At 42.5% G+C, this 27,188-nt stretch overlaps 1 protein-coding gene and 1 pseudogene across 1 annotated transcript in view; one reads left to right on the top strand and one right to left on the bottom strand.

The window, feature by feature from the left end:
* The window catches only part of LOC126474542 (uncharacterized), a 718,908-nt gene that overhangs the window by 355,732 nt on the left and 335,988 nt on the right, over positions 1 to 27,188 (top strand). The window lies entirely within an intron of this gene.
* LOC126476148 (5S ribosomal RNA) lies at positions 18,084 to 18,205 on the bottom strand (annotated as a pseudogene).

Here is a 27,188-nt window from a genome sequence, read left to right as displayed (position 1 = left end):
GCGCGATGCATGTTTCGAGCAGCTGTTCGCGTGGATTATGGTGTATCTGGACACGTCCATAGACGTGATGTGTCAAGAAATGCGATACATCCGACCACGCAGCTCATTTTCATTAATCCACGACCCAATTTCGATGATCCTGCATGCACTGCAATCGTAAATGTCGATGTCGTTAGGTCAACAAGGGAACAGTGTCGTCTACTGAGGAGTCCCATGTACAGCAATGTGCGGTGAATGGGGTGTTCTGAAACACTGGTACCTGCACCATCAGGTCTGCCACAGGTCGACGCCTATGCTACTTTGCAGAGCGGGCAAGCCTCCGACATCCACGTTCTACGTTGAGGAGTGGACAGACACTCCTCGTGGCCACCTCGCGGTTTCAGACGCCTCCAGTTACTTTTCATTGACGCTCACTTCAGTGTCATGCGACCAGCAGACCAAATTCGCCGTCAGCGAGCTACAACAATCTGTCCTAGGATGATGCCACATTCGTCTCTGTTCTACTTGAATACTTACCTTACCGGGTCACGTGTCGTAAACATCACCTGGTGAACGTTTAAACTTCGCAAGCCAGCTTATGATGTGCGGCGGAGGTTACTTCGTATACCTTTTTCACATCCCTCTTTCCCTTTGCTGTAGCGAATGATGCGCCAAGTTCCGTGATGGTTACGATTCGACACAAGACACCGGTCGATCTGGGAGCCTAATCCATTATGGACAACAAATGGCCCTGAACACTACGGGACTTAACATCTGAGGTCATCAGTCCTCTGGAATTAGAAGTACTTGAACCTAACTAACCTAAGGACATCACACACATCCATGCCCGAGGTAGGATTCGAACCTGCGACCGTAGCAGCAGCGCGGTTCCGGACTGAAGCGCCTAGAACCACTCGGGTACAGCAGCCGGCCATTACGGACAACAACAAGCGGGCGGTTGATGATATGATTAGGGGAGACTGGTGCGTAATCAAATGGTTCAAATGACTCTGAGCACTATGGGACTTAACTTTTGAGGTCATCAGTCCCCTAGAACCTAGAACTACTTAAACCTAACTAACCTAAGGACATCACACACATCCATACCCGAGGCAGGATTCGAACCTGCGACCGTAGCGGTCACGCGGTTCCAGACTGCAGCGCCTAGAACTGCTCAGCCACCCCGGCCGGCAGGTACACAATCGTTCGTGGGCTAGCAAAGGACCTCGACATCAACTGCGCACTTTCCGGCAGGAGTTAGGCTAGGTCTGCCAGCCAGTGGATACCCTGGGGTTTAAATGCCGAATAAAAACCAAACCGGATGGCTGTTTGCCTGAAGCACCTGATACGTTTCAATGTTAAAGAAAACACGTTCCTTGGCGCATTACTGCGGGCGACGAAAGCTAGTGCCACCCCTTGGAACCGGAGTCGAAAGCGTCGACGATGTAGTGTGACATCCATTGTCCACTCGTCCCAAGAAGTGTTCCTTGATTACAGGGCCCAATTGCGATTTCAAGGAACCTTGTATCTCCATCATTGGGGAACGGTACTGCACAACACCGGAGAAATTACGGCTTACAATTAAGGCGAAACGTGCGGGAAAACTGCGCCAAAAGGTGCTGCTGCTTCGTGATAACGCACGTCCTCATTTCACGAATGTCGAGCACCCGCCCTATAGTCCTAATGGCTGCGCATGCGATTATGACGCCTTCGGTTCCTTAAAGAAAGCCTTGAAGGATCGGTGATTCCCGTCGGACGAGGATGTGCAGCAAGCAGTTACGAACTTCTTCACGTAGTAGGACACAGTGTTTTACCAAATGGGTGCCTTCAACCTGGTGTTTCCGTGGGATGATTGCCTCAGTTCTCACGACGATTTTGCCTGTTTGGCACACTGATTCTGGACTGTACGGTCTCCGAAGTGAAACTTCTTGCCTGCCCCTTATATATGATAGACTAAAGAAAGGCAAACCTACGTTTCCAGCATTAATAGATTTTGAGGAAGGTTTTGGTGATATAGATCATAACACACTCTTTGAAATTCTGAAGGTATTACGTATAAAATACAGTGACCTAACGGCTATCCATAACTTTTATAGAAACTAGACTTCTATATGAGCTGTTGATATATGAGCTGAAGGACAAGATAGGGAGGCAGCAGTTCGTCCACGTTTTTCAACCTGTACATTGAGCAAGCAGTAAAGGAAACCAAAGAGAAATGTGAATATTTGGAAAGACAATTAAATTTCAGGGAGTAGAAAGAAATATGTTCAGGTAATTCTGTTAAATAGGCTAAGGATTTGAAAAATCGGTTGAAAAGAATGGATAGTGTCTTGAAAAGAGTTTATAAAGTGTACGTAAACAAATGTAAAATAAGGACAATTGAATGTAAGGAATAAAAGGTAATCGATTGCGGTAACATTAAGTAAAGTAATACTGATGGAGTTAGAATAGGGAATGGGACACTAACAGTTATAGAAGACTTTTGCTACTGGTACAGCAAGATAATAGACCGTGGCCGAAGCTGAGAGGCTATAAAATTGAGAACGAGAACAATAGATGTGTTTCTGAAACAAAGGTATTAACGTTTAATGTAAATAGCTGACAAACTCAGTATTGGCTGGGTATTCATTTAGTCAGTTTTGTATTAGAAACGAAAACAAACAATGAACTATGTTTGTAGCGTAATATAGAAAAATTCATTTCCATCTATTCGTTAAAACAGCTTTGAAATTATGCAGCAGAATCCATGTGAGATGATCCCGGTCAGTTTCTGTACGTTAGGCGAAGCTGCTTCGCATGTGGACAACGCGATTTTGTAAACGTCTCTACGGCAACGCCTCTTCGTAGTGTATTGTTTTCGCCAACAGACGTTTGCGCTTTGCGATTGATAGCTACGGAAAGCGCTGCCCGGCGTCAGGGATTTTCTTGATTCGACAACAGAAAGTTTCATAGTAGTATATATATATATATATATATATATATATATACTTTCTGCATGATGCAGCATTTTTTCACGGATATCAGCATTTATGACGTCTTATCTCTCGAACTACGTGTCGTAAAATGATGTATTTGAGTAGGTACATTCAGCGGCATGTGCGGATACTGACTGCGAAACATGATGCGAATATAGTTAGTAGCAAAGACGTAATAAATTTAAACGTCATGATGATGCGGCAGTTTTTCATGCATCTCAGTGTTCATGACGTCATATCTCCTGCACTATGATAGGTAAATGGTTGTTACTCTATAGCAAACGTTGACTGACAGTAAGGGATACGTGTACCAAGTTTGGTTGAAATCGGTTCAGTGATTTAGGAAGAGATGTTAAGTTTAAGCAAGTGGACGATAAACAGTCAGACAAGAAGTGAGTGGAAAGTTTTGAAATGTAGTGTTACGGATTAAATTTGGGACTGCGTAAATACTGAAGAGGTAATGAATCAGAGTGGGGAAAAAAGAGCTTTATGGCAGGGCTCGACTAAAACAGGGGATCGGTCTTCAGCGCACAGCCTGAGACTTGAAGCAGCAGTCAGTTCTGATATGGAGGGAGGTGTGGGGATAAAACAGGCGAGGGGGATCAAGGTTTGAATACAGTAAGAAGGTTCAAGTGTACGTAGATTGCAGTAATAATGTAGTGAGAAAGAGGCTTGCACACGAGAGACTGTGTGGAATGCTGCACCAGAGCGCTATTCGTCCTGATAACCACAATAACAACAACAACTAATGAGAGGTATCATTATCAATCAATTGACGTCCACTGCACTCCTAGAAATTTCCACATAACCATACTGATGCTGATACTGTATGTTTTCTAATTCTATACCCAAGCCGAAGCTTGAGAAACTGCTTTGACCTTGACCAAAAATTTTTCAGCGATATTTAGATCACCTTGCGAAAACAACTTTCAGAATTATAGAACTCATTTTTCGGGAAGAAATACAGAACTCCATTCTTGTACGGAACAATAATAGAGCTTAATGCTGTCAGCTACCCAGGGAGGACACTGTGATTGAAAATTGTGACTTCTCACCTAAAACTTTGTCATTAGAATTTCAAAGCATGTGTTACAATTTCATTTAAAGAAAGCTAATCGCTCACCAGCCACTGGCTGGATACCGACTTGTAGTAAAGTGGTGAAATGGTTCAAATGGCTCTGAGCACTATGGGACTTAACTGCTGTGGTCATCAGTCCCCTAGAACTTAGAACTACTTAAACCAAACTAACCTAAGGACATCACACACATCCATGGCCGAAGCAGGATTCGAACCTGCGACCGTAGCGGTCGCGCGGGTCCAGAGTGTAGCGCCTAGAACCGCTCTGCCACTCCGGCCGGCGTAAAGTGGTGAAATAAGGCATGGCCCAACAGAGCACATGAAATCTGACAGGTAATGGGAAGCATAAAAATGCCGATGTCGAAGATATTGATTGTTTTCGTATGAGTCTATCAGAATATTCTTGCTTTCACAGATCGTTATGCTCAAGTATAATGAGCAAATGTCGGTACCGTGCGGATATATCGTAAAAATATTTTACCGGCGGATAGGTGGCGAGTCCGCCACTAGGTGGCGAGACGGCCAGTGGCTGGTGAGCGATTTTATGCCAGTATCGAGGATCAGAAATGTGTTGAAAGAAGGTGAGCGGAAATGGCGCCCTTTGGAAGACGGCCAGCATCCACCCTCTAGCAGTGTGGTCGTGGAAAAAGAACCATAGAAGGGAAACTGTGACCGAAAGAGCTGCACAACGGCTGATACGGCAGACGTGGCTACTCGCTGTGAACGAATAGGCGCTATCGTATCGTGGCGGTAATACTGGAGAGTGGCAGCCACTGTGATTCCACGCAAGTCCAGAACTGTGCTGCCGTGCCGCGTCGTACTTCACACATCATACACTGCCTGACAAGAAAAAAAAGTGAGCACCCGAACGACATGGTCAGATGTCATTGTAACTTGATTCACGTACACATCGGTTGGTTTGTAAATAATTCGAGTTGCAATCGTCTGTGACAGGCAGAACGGCAACCAGGTTGCTTTAGTGTCGTTCGTGTTTAGTGGTGTTAACAAGCGTGATAGGTTATATAATGAACGTGAACAGCGTCAGATATTGAGCGATCCCTGTGAAGGACACGAAGTACGGTATACTCGTGTGAGACAACGTTATCAGCGCCTGACGGAGAACCCACCCTTGTTAGTGTTGTGTAATCTCCGATACGCTGGACCCGATTACAGTCTCACATTCAAGGGTGGTCGTCTCGCGACGCGCTACCACGTTCTCTGCGCAGCGGTCTGTAACAAACCGCTCGGGCACTGTATCCAGACTCGCACCGTTCACCGCATGTAGTTGCAACATTCAGGCGTGATACAGGGCAGGCTGCCCTCGACTTTTCAGCTACTCACTTTATTTTATCTTACTAAAAGAGTACTTCATTAGCCCAAAATGATTCGAGGATGGATTAATAAAAAGTGGAGGAGAGTTAAGCTGGTGGTTTTAATACTTCAGGTGTTCAACATAGTCTTCCTCCACTTGATTGCAACGCACAGAACGTTCATACAACTATGTAAAACTCTGAGAAATCCTTCCATTGGATGTTGGTAAAGTTGCGCTTGCCGGCAGCTGTGGCCGAGCGGTTCTAGGCGCTTCAGTCTGGAACCGCGTGACCGCTACGGTCGTAGGTTCGAATCCTGCCTCGGGCGTGGATGTGTGTGATGTCCTTAGGTTAGTTAGATTTAAGTAGTTCTGTTCTAGGGGACTGATGACCTCAGATGTTAAGTCTCATAGTGCTCAGAGCCATTTGATCCATTTTTGAAAAGCGTCACATTGGCGTGAATGACGGTTATGTCGTCGAAGCGCTGGCCCTTCATGTGAATTTCAGCGCTTCGTCGTTCTGTGGTAGGTTCGTATAAATTTTTCCAGGAAAGACTTGTCAGCGCTTTGCATTCCAGCCAGATGGCGGCAGATGTCCAAGCGTCGATGTTTTCGTTCGAGAGTCAGGTGGTGCAGGACACTTGGCACACCTTTCTCTCTTCTTCAAAACATCCTGGAGAATATATTGAACATTTTGTTTAGAAAAGTTGCTCTGTTACCATTTGTGAGCCGACGTTGACACAATACATGCCGCACGTCCACTATTTAATACTGCCTGCTAACAACTGAGTGGTCGAATTCACATTTGTTGTTTAAAGTTATTAGTTTAAGCTGCCACTGTTGTTCCCGAGCTGACGTCGCTTATACGGTGGGATAAAATAACTTTGGAAACTTTCTGGACTGGCGGTGTAGTTACCCTGTTACGTTAAAAGAGTTACCAAAAATGGTTCAAATGGCTCTGAACACTATGCGACTTAACTTCTGAGGTCATCAGTCGCCTAGAACTTAGAAGTAATTAAACCTAACTAACCTAAGGACATCACACATATCCATGCCCGAGGCAGAATTCGAACCTGCGACCGTAGTGGTCGCTCGGCTCCAGACTGTAGCGCCTAGAACCGCACGGCCACCCCAGCCGGCAAAAGAGTTACCACATTGCTGCGAATGCTCTTGGCCACACGCGCTTAGTGTACGCTACCTCGATGAATGCAGATTCTGAGCATTTCTAGATGCAGTACTGGCAGCTTTTAGACATTTGTCGCTGAGAATGTACATTTCCTTGCAACAGTCTTATAAAATTTAGATGTAGGCAGCTGGAGAATATGACAAGAAATTCGAAGTGGCATTGAAAGCAGCAAGTCGTAGGGCTGGTGCCGAATGTAGTTTTACAGCAGTTTGTTACAATGTTTATACTGTTTCTGAAATTGTGTGTTTACGCTCGGTCGTACCTGGGAAACGCAAGACAGATACATCTGCTGATAAGCGTCCGAGTCGTAATACCATGCGTCTGGAGCAAATATGATCTGATTCGGTTTAAGGACATGCTTCTGTTTGCTTCATGTCATATATTAGTAATATCGAATTATTACCTCTGAACGCGCTAGATTAATTTCTCAGTTGAACTGTATTGCATCTAGAAGCTCCTAAATTTGTCTCATGTTTCAGCATATTATATCCGAGTGACCAAATATTGAAGTCAAATGAGTGATGCAGCAGCATTCAGAGTATACATGGAGCGCTATCGGTATATGTATCGTTACAAATAATGAACACATCAGTTGATCTCTCGTAGCAGACACTTACGTCGCTGGTGCAGCTGGGACAGACGAGCCAGATTTAATTATTTATTGCAGAAGCGAAAGAATTCTGAAACGGATGCATGTACAAACCCATCTACAAATGCTTAAAGAAAGCTCACATTTGTTAAAAATTAAGGGTTGCATTCATTGGTGATTCAATATGGGCAAGAAAGCAGCGTGACTGCTGAGGGAGACACAGGGTTCGCACGGTTTTGAAGTTACGCTTTAGTCTCAGTCAGTATGGAAACGAAGTTTATTGCCCCTCAAATTTCCATATTATTGCTGTCAGCAATCGATACGTGCAGTACTAGACAATGTATTCAGCATTAGCAAAACCAATTTATTTCAGCTTGCTTGAAGATTGCTTGCCATATTCTGTTCGTTCTCCTCTGCCAACAGTCATCGCCTCCTGAATATGTTAATTCAGAAGAGCATATTGTCACTCAGTAATTTCGTAGCAGGTCAGAACAGTCAAAGTCAGTGACGGCGTCATACATCCGGACGGAAAACTAAAAATCGACATCGCAGGTTCAGCAAATGTTTTTGCAGCACTTTTGTAGTATGATAAAAGCCAGACAATCCCAACTAAATCTTCTTCGTATTTTTGCCGTGTTTCCGAGAAAATTGCTATGTGTTAATACCTTGCGCTCTTACTCGGTTATGGTGCCAGATCAAAGATCCACATTTAGTATTTCTGTAAACTCTATCGGGCTCGTTTTGACTGAGTAGTTCATCTGCTATTGCCAGCATGGAACTAAGATCTCATTACTTTCAACTTCACTAAAGAAAATGGAGTTCTAACTAGAAGAAAACTGGAACTGCCTTTGACTCTTCCTTTGACACTAAAAGAAACTGTCAACTGTGTATGGAGTTGTAATTAGAGTGACAGAAATGTAGCAGTTTGGAGACAAAATGAAGAAATTCTACGATAATAATAGTCGCTTGGAACTGAAACATGACAGAAGCTTTCCACGAGAAATGTCGCTCATCATCAGTGCACCATAATCAGTAAATATATCGTGACACGTTTGATAGTGTCGTAAGATTTTTGCTATTGACTTGCATTTACTGGATGACTTACCGATGTGCACGGAAAATCAAAAGACATGCGTGCTGAAAGGACTCAAAAAGTTACGTATTCGTACCATTTTCCACGCAAAACGTTATCTGCATAGTTCTCGCTACTTTTTCGTTGCTAAGAAACGACAAGTCAGAAAAACGTAAAACTAATTCATATGTAAAAGACCACGTTTAGATGTTGCCTACCAAAACACCGAAGCGTCCAGGAGGGACGGAGGATTCGAAATGAAAGTTCGCGGTTTGAGAGGGTACGTTATGTTATTTCAGCTATTACAAAATAAAGTCTAATTTATAGGTAACTGGGCAGTATGGACCTGCTAATTAGTATGAAGTTGCATCCTGGTCTGGATGCATGGACTAATTCGGTTGAGAAGAGTTTAACAAAGCTGTTGTTTTCTCTTCTGGACAAGGTATATCACAACTGTTGTAATTGCTGCTTGATATCATGGACACTGGCGCAGAAAAGGAGTTGACGTCCGAGATCGACCCAGACACTTTCTATCGGGGACAGACCTGGAGATTCTGTTGACTACGGGAGTAACTCAACATTAAGCAGACAGTTCATAGAGATAGTTTCCATGTGTCGACGCGCGTTCTTTTGTTGAAAAATGCAACGCGACCCTCTCGCATGTGAGTTAATACATAAAGATGCAGGATGTCCATTACTTACCGTTGTCCCGTTAGATATACAAAGTGCGTCTCAAAAGTTCGGTGAATGGTCTTGGAAAATAAAGGACACAAGAGGTACAAACAAAACACCTTTACTATCCTTCAAATTAATGACAATCAGTTACAAAACATTTGTAACATCTGTTGTAAGGCTGTTGCAAACTGTCAGCAAAACCTTTTTTGGGAATCACTCAAAGTACCGTGGTCATGCGTTGTTGAACATGCGATCTGGTGCTACCATTACGATGCGGAGACCACCAGAGGCCGTGCAGGGTAGCCGCGCGGTCTATTGCACCTTGCCACGGTTTGCCATCCACACCCCCCCCTGCACCCTCTCCACCCCCCCCCCTCCCCCACCCCCCTCCAATACCGGGTCACTGACACATCACACTAGCCCACAAATCTGCATATTACACCATTCGACCAACCTAACAAATGGAAACGTACAATGAGATCCCTGCGACTCTCTGTTAACGCTGTCTCATACACCTCTGCGTCCTTCACACTGATCAAGCTGTCTGACACTGTTCACGTCTCTAATACAACCTACCAGGCCTGGTAACAACACTACATACGAATAATGCCATGGACGCTGGTGACCGTTCTACCTCGTGTTGAGACTAACATCACTAACTGGCGACGGCATGTACGCATACTTAGCTGCATTATCATCCGACCATGACCTCTGTGTGCTTTACTTGTGTAATGTTGTTACTTTAATTTGCTATGATGAAAGCGGTACAATAAAAGCGGGTTAAAAGCTGTGAGCTGTCTGGGGAAGTTAACCGTGCATTACTGCGCAACTGTTTCACCATGTAACTAGTCTAGGTTTACCAAAGTCCCAATCAGACTAACCTTGATTATAATCTTTTAATAGTCATACAACAACCGGTAATATATATATATATATATATATATATATATATATATATATATATATATATATATAAAAGGAGAATTTAAATAAAAAGAAAGAAATCAGTTTATATTTGGAAATTTATTTTAAGATTGAAATTTCAGCATATTAAACGTGAGTTATAACTGAGCTGGTGCCTTATTTAGGACTGTGAAAATGTGAGATTGTAATCTTACGGAACACATAAAATATGGAGCCAAGATTGGGAGACTGCATACAACACTGCATTCATAAAATAACACACGAAGAACGTTGAAACATAAGCAAGAGGAAATTAACCACAACCAACAGATTCAGTTTTCACCCAAAGAAATTACGTTCGTAGCACAATCCTGTCCGTCATGTAATTACCACACACTGGTATACTAAATTCATACCAACTCTCTGTGAAATCTTCCCAAAAAGAATAGCTGAGGGCTACTTTGATGTTTACACCACATGCTTCACGTGGTCAACTTGGTTTACACAAAGCGTATAACTCCACAATAATTTTGATAATTAAAATAAATTAGATCGAAAAGCAATTTACAAAATAAAAACCTCGAACTGGTTACTAACGTCTTACTATTAACCTGATGGGTCAAACAGTTACTGATCAACACGTGGTTCCACTTTACTCACAAAGTAGTGACAAAGCAACTACCGGAAAATAATCTGAACTTCACACGAGGATTACACTGCGCTGCAATTTAAGATAACATTAGATATTTTAGAGCTAAACCTGAAATAAAAGTGATTAAATTTTCAGTTAGGCTGAACTTAAGAAATCCATTGTCCTACGGACTTAGCAGACACGCGCTTAGCCGGAGATCTTACCACTTCAGACACTCGCCACGCTCCTACCGAGCGTGCTTCCCAAATACCAATGGAAGTGGCCAGAGGGGCAGCTTCCTATACCAACATGACAACGGACGGCCAGGAACATACTAAGAATAGAAACCTCTTTGCTTTTAGAAAGCGTAGCTACCTGTTCCGACGTTGGTCCTACTGTTCTCTAGCAGACAGCCTTGTCTGCTACCCTCAAGCATGCAACTAGAAATACATTTGCTCATTCATCCTCTCACACAGAAGGGAAGGGGGATGACAGTAGCTTATCATATACAGTATATAAAAGAAAGCGGATGTAGGTTCCGTATGAGACTGTGTGACATGAATTACATATAAACTGTGTTTTAAAGTGTAGTAGTGTGACAGATCGTTCTTGTTTAGGCGTACAAGTAACATGTTTCACTGCTCAGTCTCCTCCCAGATAGTCAGAAACACCACAGTAAATTTAGAAGAGGAATTTATGCCGTAAATGACAACAGACTTAAGAAATTAACATGAAAGGAATCCAACAGAGACCTTTCACTTGTTCTGTCAGGCAGTGTTGATTTCACGCAGCTACTTCTCTAAACAAAGTACGTTAGTCACAAAGTGCACGAAGACGTTTAGTCGTCATTCAAGGAAACGATGCCCGCAACTTAGAAAACATTGTATGTACGGTCTACGGGTTCAGCTGTCAGCGCTACCTGGAGAATGTCATCGACCGAATGTAGCATACTTTTCCTTGCGTGTATCCGCCGTGTATTGTCAACATGAACCAGGCAGTCTCCCACGCGGCTGTTAGTTCAGACACCTGTGCACGGCTGAGGTTTCTAGCATTTGTACACTTAGAGAAAGCTTTTGACAATATTATCTGGAATACTCTATTTCAAATTCTGAAGGTAGTAGGGGTAAAATACAGTGCGCGAAAGGCTATTTAGAATTTGTACAGAAACCTGATCGCAGTTATAAGAGTCGAGGGGGATGAAAGGGAAGCAGTGGTTGAGAAGGAAGTGAGGCAGGGTTGTAGCCTATCCCCGATGTTATTCAATCTGTACACTTAACAAGTAGTAGAGGAAACCAAAGAAAAATTTGGAGTAGGTATTAAAATCAATGGGCAAGGAATAAAAACCTTGAGGTTTGCCATTGAAATTGTAGTTCTCTCAGAGACAGTATAGGACTTGGAAGAACAGTTGAACGGGATGGACAGCGTCTTGAAAGGAGGACGTAAGATGAACACCAACAAAAGCAAAGCGAGGATAATGGAATGTAGTCGAATGAAAACAGATGATGCTGAAGGAATTGGATTAGGAAATGAGACACTTAAAGTAGTAGATGAGTTTTGCTATTTGGACAGAAAAATAACTGAGTATGGTCAAAGTAAAGAGGATATGAAGGGCTTATTTCAATAGTGGTACAAGTCCGTTTTTGTTCATTTAGAGATATAGAGTCCTACTGAAAAATCTGCAGTTGAGATACCATAAATATTCAAGCATATGGCTTCTTGCTAGAGTTGAACCTTTCTTTCTGTTTGTTTGGATCATTAATTTCAGAAGCATTATTGGCAGAAAAGTGGCGGTAATGGACTTGTACCACTATTGAAATAAGCCCTTCATATAAAACGTAGACTGGCAGTGGCAAGAAAAGCGTTTCTGAAGAAGAGAAATTTGTTAACATCGAGTATAGATTTAAGTGTCAGGGAGTCGTTTCTGAAATCATTTGTATGGAGTGTAGCCATGTATGAAAGTGAAACATGGACGATAAATAGTTTAGACAAGAATAGAATAGAAGCTTTCTAAATGTGAATGTTGAAAATTAGATGGGTAGATCACATAACTAATGAGGAGATATTGAATAGAATTGGGGAGAAGAGAAATTTGTGACAACTTGACTAGGAGAAGGGATCGGTTGGTAGGACATGTTCTGAGGCATCAAGGGATCACCAATTTAGTACTGGAAGAAAGCGTTGAGGGTAAAAACCGTAGAGGGAGACTAAGAGTTGAATACACCAAGCAGATTCAGAAGGGTATATAGGCTGCAATAGTTACTCGGAGATGAAGAGGCTTGCACTGTATAGAGAAGCATGGAGAGCTGCATTAAACCAGTCTTTGGACTGAATATCAAAAAAGCAACAACAATACTAGACTTATGATTATGATTGTTATTATTATTATTGGTTTTTACACGTAAATAAACTTATACTGTCTTGTAACTCTATAAAAAGTGCTAAAAAGTGGAAAAGTGCCAGACTATAGATACGGACGTTTCGGGTTCGACCACTGGTCACTCCTGGGGTGTTTATTTATCACATACCGCTTCTTTCACCACTGACAGTGACCGTTAATATGAAAAATGTTGAATGCACCGTGATCCAGAGTCCACATTAAATTCTAGCTCCCCCTATAACTTACTGGGTAAGTCAGTTCAGGGTTGGAGGAAGACATATTGACAGTTTGGCCTTTAACTTACTTTCTGTGTTGAAACAATACTACAGAGGGTGTCTATAATGAAACTTTCGCTACTTGAGAGGGCCTCCATGGAAATACAATGGTAATAGGACAATGAAACTTTGTGGAAAAAGTTGTAAGGACATGCGGACGAAAATACATATTTTAGTTTCCACGTGAGAAGATAATATTTGTTAATTGCGTACCATGTTTACGTTCCTGGCTACAAACGTTACTCTGTGTGACGATAGCCTGAAACCGTACTAGAGACACCATTTCACAATTGTTCGCAGTGCTTTTCGCACGATGGACCGTGAAATGTTCAGCTGTCCTGACACAGCTCGCGCACTGCTTGAAGATCGTACACTGCGTCCAGCATTCTCAGCCATGGCAACAGGAACTTCTTCAACAATCTGTGGCGCAATTGACCGTCAGCCTCTCCCGGGAGCAATTCCCAAATCGTCAGTTCATTCGAATTTACGAATCATTTTTTTCAACCCTGATGCGGAAAGCAGATCTCTCCATAATCCCTTAATGTGTCGATACTCGCGAAAAGCAGCAGCGCTATTGCTGTTGTTTTGATAAAAGACCCTTACGAGTAAAGCCCTACTCGGACCAAGGTCCATAAACAAAAACATGGTAAGGTTATAATGCCCAAGCCATGTTTTAAAAGCAGCTCTGTAATCCTTGGATTAAACAGGAAGGAGATCAAACTCATGACTGGACTGATGATCGGCCATGGGAATTTCAAAAAACACCTACACACAATGAGTATAACGGAAGAGGACCCTAAATGTAGGATCTGTGATGAGGGTGAAGAAACTGCATCACACCTAATCTTCCAATACATGGCATTGGAGAGTAAAAGATACAGAATCTTCGGGACTACTAGACCTGAAGAAATTGTGTCTAACAAAACACTAGTAGAGGGACTCCTTGCACTATTTTAGGGCACTGGCTGGCTTTACTAGATACACAGGGAGCGACCTAGTTTCGGTGCGGGAATTGGCGGGTCAGACCTAAGCTGTATCAGCTTCCCTGTTAAAATCAATCAATCAATCAAAGCCCTACTCACCTTGTCCAGACTGACTGCAACTGTAATGCACCCTGATGCTCGTGTTTCAGCTCTACATCGCGTATCAATATCGGTGACTATCGACAAGTCATTACATTAAAGCTACTAACAAAGCAAATCATGCAGCGTACACACTGAACATCATTCTTATAAAATTGGGTACCGATACAGTAAATAGTTTTCCATATACACTGGCTGAAGTAGAGAATGTTTAATTAAAACCACCCTTATTTTTCATGCTATCCTTTTCAGATCATGGCACTGTAACATTTCATCTTATGTCACCTATTCATCGTACGAGACAGTCATTAATTTTTCCCTACATGTAGATTTGCAACTTAGCTATAACGTCTACATCAGCTGCGCACAAACTTTGTTTTTCTTTTCTCTGATAATTTGGAGGCTGCTTTTGTTTGTTATGTGCTTTATCTATTAGTCTGGGCACATCCACGGTTTCAAAACTTTGAAAGCGTCCTGTTCTTTTATGGGTAGAGTTACAATCTTACGTTCATTTAGGATCACAACTGAGATGAAAACCTTTAATAGATTATTTTTCGTCCCTTCTATACTGGTAGAACATTTCACTAATCTTGTCTTTCTCACAGATCCCGTTAACAGACTGGACTCGCTGTCGAGAGATGTGGGAACCAAATCCTCGTCCGGCCATACCGATTTAGGTTTCTCGAGTTTTTTTTTTTAATTTGTTAAACGCGAATGCTGAGATTTGGACAATTTTCATCCCCATCCTTGCAGAACCCGAAGATAAACTCCTTGTAATGCTCTCGCCGTCAGCACTATGTTAGCCCTTTGAATATCAGTGGTTTCTGCCTGAAACCACTATTTTATTAATTTTGTTTTGAAATACCAGCGTCTTTCGCGTGAAGCGACCGATGTTATTGCAAGACAGAGACATCTAGCGGTTCACTGTGGCACTTCAACGAATTTAGTGCATTATAGCACTCAATTGCATTCGGCCTGGAGATCACGTCACGTCATTGTAGGAGATTGTGACAGGTGCTTTTGTTTTTAATTGATCGTACTGAGCAGGTTATTGATAGTGAAAGTAAGTATATCTAAAGGTATTTTAGTGGAAATCTGAGTCTGTACTACTGCTTTTGTAATTGATTTGCAAATGAAACTACAGGGACAGTTTTGATATAAATGTATTAAATTTTAGGCAAATTTTTGCTCGTTATTTAGGACTATATTTTTTTTAAACATCAAGAGTCCATGCAGGTTTCTAGGATAGGGATTGTGTCCAGGAAAAATGCGAAATAGGTTTCAAATATATCTCAGGAATTCCAAAGTGTAACCACCTACCAAAAACAATTGATTTTTAATTTTTTGCGATTTTCGTGTTGTATTTGTTGCTTACTATGATCATTAAATTTTTTTGTTAGTGGGACACAAAGGATTAAACACTAATCTCTCTTTTCATGAGTGATAGTATTTGTTGCGAACTGCACGGAGTTATTGGTAGATGGTGAGGGCTTGCAATACACTAGTGAATAGCTGCGCGTGTTCTAGTTCACACTGCAACGCAACGACCAGTAAGCCGTCATGCGTCGGGAGTCGAACATGCATGTTAGTGAGGTACCACATGCGAGGAAATAGAACCCCAGATAATCCCTAATCAACATATGTCATTGCAGATTACGGACCCATTCTTAATCTCTGAGTCGCTGATGAACTTGTTATTGTATTATTAATTTTATCTTGAGGTTCCCCAAACATTAAAAGCAAATTTACTCATTATTAAAAATTTGGAGACAAAAGAGACCCTTTCTGATATGCTGAAGTATAGTATTTCGAAATCTGAAATCAGATGTGACCATTCTGAGAAGATTTAATTATTTATTCAAAATGGCGGCAACCATTAAATTCAGGCAAAAATTGAAACCTCTCTTCTTTCTCGAAGCGGCGCAATGGTAAAAGACGACTGTGTTTCGGTGGATCCAAGGCAGTATGTGAAACCTTCGTGGCCGGAAAACTTTGTATATTCTGGTAAGTCGCAGAAGTCAGTCTTTGGTAATCGCACCTCCCAGCAATATGTGCTAGCACAATTTTTTGAGGTCGGAATTTTACCGGGGACCTTCGGAAGTCATGAAACCTCAGAGTACAGCTGCCCCAGCTCCAGTTTGCTAGCTTCTCTTCAGACCAACGGCAGTAACAAGACGACTGCGGCGCGAACGTGATGTATTCTTGATACTTGCCGCCTTGAGTCGGATTACAGTTTGCCTCTTCATTGGCTTTAGTGGAAGGGGCATCCACAGGACTACTGACACAAATCCGTTAAACGCCAGTTACACGTTAAATTACACAAACTTAAAGGAGGTAAATTCAACTTCATACGTAGAAATTACAGTTACAAATAACGACCACATAGATAACGTTGTGAAGGCAAGCCAAAGGCTTCGTTTTACTGGCAGAACACTTAGAAGCTGCAGTAGGTCTAATAAAGAGACTACCTACACTATCCTTGTCCCTTCTCTGCTATAGTATTGCTGTGCGGTATGAGATCTGTACCCTACAGGACTGACGGAGGACACCGAAAAAATCCAAAGAGGGGCCACACGTTTTGTATTATTGCGAGACAGAGGAGAGAGTGTCACGGATATGATAAGCGAGTTGGGCAGGTGGTGATCAAAACAAAGGCTCTTGTCGTAGCGACGAGACCTTTTCACAAACATTCACCTCTGAATGCGAAAAAAATTTATTGGCACCAACCTACATAGGAAGGAATGATTATTGTAGTAAAATAAGAGAAATCAGAGCACGTACACAAAGATTAAAGTGTTCATTTTTCATGGTGCTGTTGCAGTGAGGCGACCCCCTCCACCATGTGGTAAGCAGTCATCACAACCACCTCACGTCCATCGCTACCTCATGGGTTCACCTCTCTCTCTAGCATGTAGGATTCTCTCAGTACTTTCCTCGAGTTCGTGAAGAATGCACTTGTTGTTTGATATCTTTTAATAATTAATTATGTTGATTCCTGCTTTCTCTGATTACTTCGTGTGCTAGTACTTTTATCTTGTCAATGAAGGTTGCTCTCGGCTGTAGTAGAGTGTGCGCCATTGTTAAACTTTAATCTGTTTTAATTAGTGTTGTGGTCTCCTAATTAACTGAGACGCAAGTATGAACCATGTTGCCTTCTACAGTCGAGACTTAGGTAGATCCCATGTTAATTTCTGGCAGCATGCAACTTTCTGCCTGAAAAGGCAGGGCCAGTGCTACGGCCTGAAAACTTTATGGCGAACTTACGAGCGGCTGCACGGCGTTTAATGACACAGCAGCGGGGCTACAGCAGATTGCTAGTACGCTGTCCACTGCAAGCGTGGGTTTTGGACCAGCCATCACACTACCATTGTCAAATAATCGATTGTTCCACAATATACACCTCATCCGTTACGCACTGAAATATACACCACAACTTCGTTTCAGTCAAGTTCGCGGTAAACTTCTCATCTTCCCTTTTCCTTTTGTGTTACTTTACCTCCAGCTTTAATCATTTCTTTTAAAATCCTATTATCTTCAAATGTCTTTCCTCATGCCCCAAACGGCTTTATGTACTTCATCTGGAATTACATATGGATTGTCATTATTTTCATTATTAATTTCTTGTGTTTCAGTTCATATCTTGTACTATAGAAACTTATAAAGAAAGCATCGAATGCTTGTTCAATTTTATCTCCGTTGTTAGCTATTGTGTTATCTCCCATCTTCACTGCTGACATGATTATGACATATAGCACTCCGTCTTCAGACCACAAGTGGCCCATCGGGACCATGTGACCGCCGTGTCATCCTCAGTTGAGGATGCGGATAGGAGGGGCGTGTGGTCAGCACACCGCTCTCCCGGTCGTTATCATGGCTTTCTTTGACCGGAGCCGCCACTAGTCGGTCGAGTAGCTCCTCAGTTGGCATCACGAGGCTGAGGCACCCCGAAAAATGGCAACAGCTCATGGCGGCCCGGATGGTCACCCATCCAAGTGCCGGCCACGCCCGACAGCGAGCGCTTAACTTCGGTGATCTGACGGGAACCGGTGTATCCACTGCGGCAAGGCCGTTGCCATTATGACATATGTCCCACCAAAATTTCCGTTTTATCCTCTTCATACACTTTTTAATAGTTTCCCTTGCCAAACTTTCAGTATTTATTTTTGGGAGTTCTCAAAGGCGTTGCCGAATACTGTTGTTTAATTCAGCATGCTCTATCATATTACTATTATTGGAGCATATATTCAGGCAGATGAACGGATAGCGCGCACCCAAGGAGAAGATGATATATGAATAAGGAAAGAAAATTTTTAGGCATGAACACTAAAATGAAACAAGGGCTGTACGACCATAGTTAAGGAGAATTCGAATTGACAGAGAGAAGATAGAGCTATAAGATGACAACACCAGGCCCCCATGGGTAACCTAAGCTGAAACGAAGTATCGTATCCCAACCATCATTCAGCCCAAACTTGGTACTTTGATTCCTATCTTTTGAATAATTCAGTTTTTGATCCCAATGATATCAACAACATAATAAATTCGTATGGCATGATTGGCTGGAAATCCCTTAAAAGGGATGTTCAGTTGCCTGTTCCCAAGTTCTTTCAATTGGATAGCACTTCGGCGACTTGCGTGTCCTTAGGTTACCCAATAAACCTACTGCGCACAGGGGACCTACAGTTTAAAGTCAAATCCGAATCACGACTTGGTTCTGGCACATGTTCGCATTAGTGATAGGTAAAGGCTAGCGTTAAGTTCGACTGAAACTTACGGGATTCGATATCGCGACTTTACGGTTTCCAAGCATCCAATTTACCAGTAGACCACCAAGCCCAATATACACTGAAGAGCCAAAGAAACTGGTACACCTGCCAAATATAGTGTAGGGTCCGCGAGCACGCAGAAGTGCGGCTACACGACGTGGCATGGATTTGACTAATGTCTGAAGTAGTGCTGGAGGGAACTGACACCATGAATCCCGCAGGGCTGTCCATAAAGTCGTAAGAGTACGAGGGGGTGGAGATCTCTCCTGAACACCACGTTGCAAGGCATCCCAGATATGCTCAATAAAGTTCATGTCTGGGAAGTTTGGTGACCAGTGGAAGTGTTTCAACTCAGAAGAGTGTTCCTTGAACCACTCTGTAGCAATTCTGGACATGTCATGTGTCGCATTATCCTGCTGGAATTGCCCAAGTGTGTCGGAATGCACAATGGACATGAATGGATGCAGGTGATCAGACTGGATGCTTAAATACGTGTCACCTGTCAGAATGGTATCTAGACGTACCAGGGTTCCATCCTCCACTAGCTTGAACAGTTCTCGGCTGACATGCAGGGATCATAATTCATAAGGCTGTCTCCGTACCCGTACACGTCCATCCGCTAGACACAATTTGATATGAGACTCGTCCGACCAGGCAACCTGTTTCCAGTGTTCAACAGTCAAATGTCGATGTTGACGGGCCCAGGATAGGCATCAAGCTTTGTGTCGTGCAGTCATCAAGGGTATACGAGTGGGCCGTCGGCTCCGAGAGCCCATATCGATGTTTCGTTGACTAGTTCGCATGCTGACACTTGTTGATGGCCCAGCATTGAAATCTGCAGTAATTTGCGGAAGGGTTGTACTTCTGTCACGTTGAACGATTCTCTTCAATCACCGTTGGTCCCGTTCTTGCAGTATCTTTTTCCGGCCGCAGCGATGTCGGAAATATAATGTTTTACTGGATGCCTGATATTCACGGTACACTCGTGAAACGGCCGCATGGGAAAATCCCCACTTCATCGCTACCTCGGAGATGAAGTGTCCCTTGGTTCGTGCGCCGATTATAACACCACGTTCAATCTCACTTAAATCCTGATAATCTGCCATTGTAGCAGCAGTAACCGATCTAACAACTGCAACAGACACTTGTTGTCTTATATAGGCGTTGTCAACCGCAGCGCCGTATACTGTCTGTTTACATATCTCTGTGTTTGAATACGCTTCCCTATACCAGTTTTTTTGACGCTTCAGTGTATATCAATGAAATTCAATCTCCGTGTTTCTATACGCTATCAGAAGATGACGTTCCATGACGGTTTCAATAAATTATTTAATCTCTGAGCGAAATGCATAGATCCGTCTGGAGGTTGCGTAAGAATGATGTAATGTCAATAAATATAACATGCTGACAGTCTGGAAACGTGCGACCGCTACGATCGCAGGTTCGAATCCTGCCTTGGGCATGGATGTGTGTGATGTCCTTAGGTTAGTTAGGTTTAAGTAGTTCTAAGTTCTAGGGGACTGATGACCTCAGCAGTTAAGTCCCATAGTGCTTAGAGCCATTTGAACCGTTTATAACATTCTGGAGAACTTGCTGTTACATCAATAAAATCATCCCCATTTAATCAGTCTTAATGAACACGAAGGATTTCGTTATTAGCCAATCCTCTTCATCATCAGTAAAACATATGCTTCTTGTCAGTCAGGGAGACCTGTAATGAAAAGAACGTACAGCTAGTATTGTTGTCTGTATATCGGTCTCTTTCCGATATTAGAGATGTGGAATCAGCCAAGAGAAATACTGCCCATTAGGTGTTTCATGCGACGTGCTGCTTTAAATGGAAAACATCTGTTTGTTTCTGACCGTAAGCAAAATGATTTTTAGCGTGGAACTGTATGTGGCCTTTCGATAGTAAACATAAGCAGAGCTTCACTTTCTGTCCCAGATGACTCTGTGGGGCCTGACTACGTTGGGAATGGTGTCATTAGGTTGTAGTATGGAGTGTCGTGGGGTCAGCTGACTACTGTCCCGGTCTTCGTAGGCGTTCTTGATCATTTAGCTTCTACTTTTCACTCAAGTAGCTCCTGAGTAGGCATCACGAATTGGCATGCAGCCCGTTCCAGGCCTCCCACCAAGGAAAAGTCTGTGGCGCTACCGAGAATTGAACTGATACACAACAGACCAGCAAGACAGGCTGACCGCTGATTTGCAGAGGTGGGCCCATTTGATACAGCGGTCCCAATGTATGTAGTGTATTATTTCGTTTATGGATATATATTTAACACTTCTCATCCAGGGCGAGGCAGCTAACACAGTCCACCCCAAATATATCCAGAATGAATAAATGTATCGAAGTGCGGTTTCCGCTGGGTTGTAGCGGACAATATGGCGAATTTCATGACTTTCGCCAGTAATTTTTATCGTTTATAGTTGCCGAATTACGACAGAGACTTTATCTTTTTCTAATGGAATTACATAATTTTTTCTGTGGCATTTCAAGGACATTTCTAAGAGAACCACAACGACATAACATGTATTGGACTTTATCAAATAGTATCAAGATAACAGCGCCGCAAACCACTGTCCCTCCTTCAGGAGAAGAGGCTCTACAGACTGCTGCCCTATTTAACCAGATGTAACCAAACACGTAACTCAGGTATGGTTCTTGTGTTTACCTTTCCCTTGAAGCCCATCAATCTGCGTTCTGCTGTTGTAGCGATCGGGTAACTAGCTCGTAAAGTTATTGAGACATTCACAGTATATTCAACAGTCGGAAAAGCGAATATCATTTATGACAAATGTCACCAATCCATTAAAATTACCGTACGGTTATATGCTGAAGAATGTCCAGATCGTGGTAAGCACTCATGAGCTGTCCTTGCAAATATTACAAAAAAGTTCTAGAAACTGGAAGCGTGGAGAATAAAATTCGCTAAGCAAAAAGAAGAGCTATTGATGAAAGAAATGAAACTAACCCTTTAGCAGCAGTAATACACAATGCAAATGTCACTAAGGGGCACCTCGGAAGTACGAGAGGGATCAACCGAACGAGTGGTCTGCGAACAAATTTTCCATGGAATTTCATCCTTACCACATTTCGCGTCGTACCTTCACGGCAATAACGTTCAAAATTCGTTACAGTTCTCCGAAAAGTGCAAAATAATGTGACATAACTATGCAAAATTTTGTTTAAGGAAGAAGCGTCGTTTACAAACCGTGGGCAAATATATCTTCACAATACGCACTACTCGTCACGCTGAATCAAAGAAGCGGATAAAAACAACACTCTTTGTCTATCAACGGTTGGTGCATGTTTTTTAAGACCCGCATCATTGGTCCCTACTTTACTGATGAGAATCTAAATACGCTCAAGTTTCTCGACCTGCTAAGATATGCAGCTGCCTCAGTTATTGGAAGAGAGCCCACTGGACATACGACAAGCAGTGTGCCACCTACGTGACAGATGTCCATCCCATTCCGCACATGTAATGACAGACCTTCTTAAGAGAACATTTGGAGAGCATTGGAACGGTCGTTCCGGAAACAGAATGATCTGCACACTCGTCAAACATAACACATCTATGCTTTTATCTGTGGCGAAATTTAAAAAGGGCGGTCTATTAGGAAACACCGGCGACTACTGAAGACATGAAATGCCTTATAACACGCCGTCCGCTCCAGAGATAAAATTTAATGTGCTATATTATTCCTCCAGAATCACTTTCTATCGTGTAGCAATTAGAAAAAACGAAGTCTGTGTCGCTATTCGGCGACTATAAACGATAAAAATTACTTGCGAACGTCAGGAAATTCGCCATATTGTCCACTATGACTTGGCTAAAACCTCACATCGATCTATTTACTCATTCTGGATATATTTGGGGTGGCCTGTCTTAGCTGCCTCGTTCTGTACGCATTGTGAAGTGCTGCAGGCCTAGGACGTGGACATGTCCCGTCTGCAAAAATTCTGAAAAGCATTTGGCTGTTCGCGTCTAGACTATGAGTGTACCCATTATGGTTCAATTCGAAACTATTATATATTTTCTCAACAAAAAAAATGGCTCTGAGCACTATGGGACTTAACATCTGTGGTCATCAGTCCCCTAGAACTTAGAACTACTTAAACCTAACTAACCTAATGACATCACACACATCCATGCCCGAGGCAGGATTCGAACCTGCGACCGTAGCAGTCGCGCGGTTCCAGACTGCGCGCCTAGAACCGCTAGAACACCGCGGCCGGCTTTTTTCAACACTTCCAAATGTCTACGAAGTGCCTTGCAAGTATTTCCAGTTCTTGGTACCATTGAGACCAATACTACGAAGCAAATAATGCGGTTTGACTGGCCTTTGGTGTGTTCTTGAAGGTTGTAATGGTACCTGCATTACGTAACCATTACGGCACCTCACCTCAACCTCTCGATACCAGCAATATTCTGCTGTGTTTCTGTAAAATAGTTAACATATTTCTGTGACAACATTCAGATTTGATTTCATTAATGTAGAGGTACTTTGATACATCGATATGTTTATATTGCAATGATATTATTCTTGTGTATATTCTTTCTTTTGTCATTATGATCTCTGACGTACTTGTAACTCTGATTTTTGGGCGCGTAAGCGGTTATTAGAGAGTCAAGTCTTGGTCGTCATGTTGCAAAGACGCAAATTGTAGTCAGTTTATGAAATGTGAACTTTAACAGTGAGGGAGATATTTCCAAGTATGTTTTATATTGTGAAGTGATGTTGCAACAAAAGTAATAAAAAAGAAGTGTAACTTATTCGGAGTGCTGATTACTTTTTTACATAACCATTGTACTAACTTGCAAAAGTTTAATCTTCAAGAATGGTTTATGAAACACATCTATAAAACTTTTGAATATCGCAGAATAACACCTAGGCCTCTTTGCATCCGAGCTTGGAATCATCACTACCTAGATTTTCGACGATTGAGCCATGAGTTCACAACGAGACCAGCGTGGGAAACACGAAAAGATGAGTGCCTAGTTTATCCATTATTTCAAGAAATGACTTTGTTAACAGTGCTCTAATGACACCTGCCACATAATATAACTTTGTTGTTGCCCGAAAATGCAATATTTAGCAGCGTGAGCAACACTACAATCATAATTAATTTTTGACCTTTGTTGTGGTAGGGTTGTTAGAAGGTCTAAGAGAAATTCCGTGTTTTAAAGAAATTCTCCTGAAACCACAAGTTGCGACTTGGTCACGGATTAAAACAGTGATCCAAGAAATGTAGAATGAATTTCTTTTATTTCTGGCAATGATCACAAAACTTTTGGTCCTTTGACTACCGGTTTTGGTCGACAATGACCATCTTCAGATCTGCAGCAATACATGGGAAATGAAGTACAAGTAGTGAACAGATTGTGTGTTACAACAATAAAATGTGCCCTCACTAAAAATTATTACTTTCATGGATGTGAAAATATGCGCTTAAGGTATGACTAGGCATACCTGTGTTACAACATGCTCTAATACAATAAAGGCATGGTGGTACCGTCACAAAATATATACAAAATCAGCATAGCATCGTCACATATTTAAAATAAGGTGTAGTTCCACTTTGTTTTACTATAAAGTTAAACAATTTTAATTATTTAAAAGTTTTCAGAATTTTTGGCTAAATTGTCCAGTATGGTTATTAACCTGAGATATTTTCGAATGGGACAGTGTTGGCATTGATCTGATTTGCAGGGTCTTCTCTCTCCCAAAGATATCTCTATTCGTCCTGAATGTTGTCACTGCATCGAAAAAGCCTATAATCTTACATACGAGTACTTCCATGGTACACCAATACAGTTTTATTATTCGTAGGAGAAGACTTCTGCCTCGCTTCATAGAATGTATTTATTCAGGCCGATTAACAGTACTGGTAACCTTGCCGTTGAGCGCACTACACAGAATCATCGATCAGACGCCGTCATCATCATCTTCATCATCATTACTGTCACGTGGCACTGGGACTCCCTCAGCTGTCCCTCGGCAGCGTCGCGCTGTAAAGGAGGTGAAAGCCCCCGGGGCCAGGTGAAATCGGTCGGCAGTGAAGGCAGCGCGCCGTGGTGTGGGGTGGTCGTCCTAAACGCCGTGCCTGCTGCATAACGCATGCGGCCGGTGCGAGCTGTGGCCATGAAGGGCCACCGCACCCTCCAGCCGCGGCCGGTAGCGATGGGAGAAAGCGACCGGTTAAGCTGATACCAGTACTTTAGTTCCAAATACCGGGTATTCTTCGGTATTTGTTTGGTCTCGTTTATAACATGTATTTTTATTTTTTGCTAATAACCGAGTAAAAAACGAAATATCAACTAGTCGTAGTAAAAGTGCTGAAATATTTCGTTTTTAAATAAAGCTTTCTTAAAAAAAGAAGTAATTTTTATATGTAAAATTTGCACTATTTTGGAGTAGTGTGTTTTACAGAAAGTGGGAAAAGCGATCAGTGGTATGCTAGTAACACTGCCGACAGAAACGAGGAAGAAACACGTGGCATAAGATTTGATACGGTACTGCTGACACAGTAGCGTCCCTGTGGCCGTGTTTCGTGGGAGCGTCTACGTGCAGTGCATGAGACTTGCCCCCACCTGTTCTGTACGGTAGTTTCTCGCTGTCGTCGGTGGACATCCATTGGATTGCAGAATGGCACCAAACTTAATCTGGGAGTATTTTTACGAAATAAGGTTACAATGAAGTGCAATTCTTCGTTTGCTTTAAAACCCTGAAAATTTGTTTCTCATTTCTATGAAATAATAAAAGATGAGATTATGGCAACAGGAACAAATTAAAAATTTAACAACTATTCATTCATAACGCACAATAAATATAGAAAATAGCTGATCTGTTCCGTTGTCTACATGATGTACACGTATCTGCTTGAAAACTGACAGGTTAACACGAAAACAGACTTCGTCAACCTCAGTTTTCATCCTGTAGCACTGACTTTTCGTAATATCCAAATACTGATGTGATCCCTGATTACAACATGACTTTTGAGCAGAATTAGGATCAGTACTATAATACTAGCGATTTTTGCTAGTATTCAACCACTTAGCAGTTTTCGAGAATAGACAAAATGCACAGACGAAGTTCTCTTTTATTTGCCTATTTGTTTTGGAAAGAAACGATACAACCGAAAACCGGTTGTTTCAGCGATAACCAGCATCCCTACGCGACGACTTATTGCGGTATCCCTAGCTGCTCATCGGGTGCCGGCTAAGAATTAGAAAAAAAATTGCGTTCGTAGCATAATTATCCTGATAAAGTTTGTATCATAATTAACAACGAAAACTGTCGCAGACGGGTTCGGTGCAGGTCCTGAATTGGCCTCCTCCTAACCGAACATGGCCATCACTGGCAGCGGAGCAGAACTAGCTTTCATGAGAAAACACAACAGACCTCCACCCTGTCCTCCAATGAGCTCTCGCGTGACACCACGGAAGTCGCAAACGGTGATGGTTTGGCGTCAGTGGAATGCACGCTACAGGGTGTGTGGCTCGGAGCTGTCCTTGAAGTAACCTATTTGTAATAGCTCATTCTGTCACTGTGGCGCCAACTGCTGCTCAAACTGCTGCTGCAGATGCAGTACGATGCGCCAGAGCCATACTCCGAACACGATGATCTTCCCTCTCGGTAATGCCACGTGGCCGTCCGGAGCCCGGTCTTCTTGCGACCGTACTTTCTCGTGAGCACCGCTGCCAGAAATCATGTACAGTGGCTACACTCCTGCCAAGTTTTTCTGCAGTATCGCAGAAGTAACATCCAGATTCTCATAGCCGTATTACACGACCTCGTTCAAACTCAGTGATAATGACGTGTTTGTTGCCTTAAAGGCATCCTTGACTGTCACCAACTCAGCGCGTCCAATCTCAAAGGTAACTCACGCTCACGGCAGTTACAGCGTGTATTTAAAACAAACATGATTTGAATCCTGATAGTGGTGCAGCTAGCGCCACTCTAATGCGAGTGGAGCGAAATTTGAACAGGCATCATCTTTTAGACATGCAACACGCCTACCAGCTTTCGTTTACGTCGCTTCAATGCTTCTTAGCGTTGCGATATTTTTTGCTGCCAGTGTATATTCGTAGTAACTAGTGTTGTGACCAGATGAAACTACCGTGGTCCGGCCACAACTGTTGGTTCTTTGATTGCTCAGTCAGGTGGCACGTTAAACTGGAATACATAAAGTATTCCACCTCTTTATTACATAAAAGAATAAAAGACTTATTTCTCTTTGACAGCGCTCTGATATTGACTATTAAAACATCATTTGATGCATA

This window comes from Schistocerca serialis, chromosome 4 (assembly GCF_023864345.2).
Source record: "Schistocerca serialis cubense isolate TAMUIC-IGC-003099 chromosome 4, iqSchSeri2.2, whole genome shotgun sequence".
Taxonomy (NCBI): domain Eukaryota; kingdom Metazoa; phylum Arthropoda; class Insecta; order Orthoptera; family Acrididae; genus Schistocerca; species Schistocerca serialis.
This window is presented reverse-complemented; position numbering and strand designations above follow the sequence as displayed.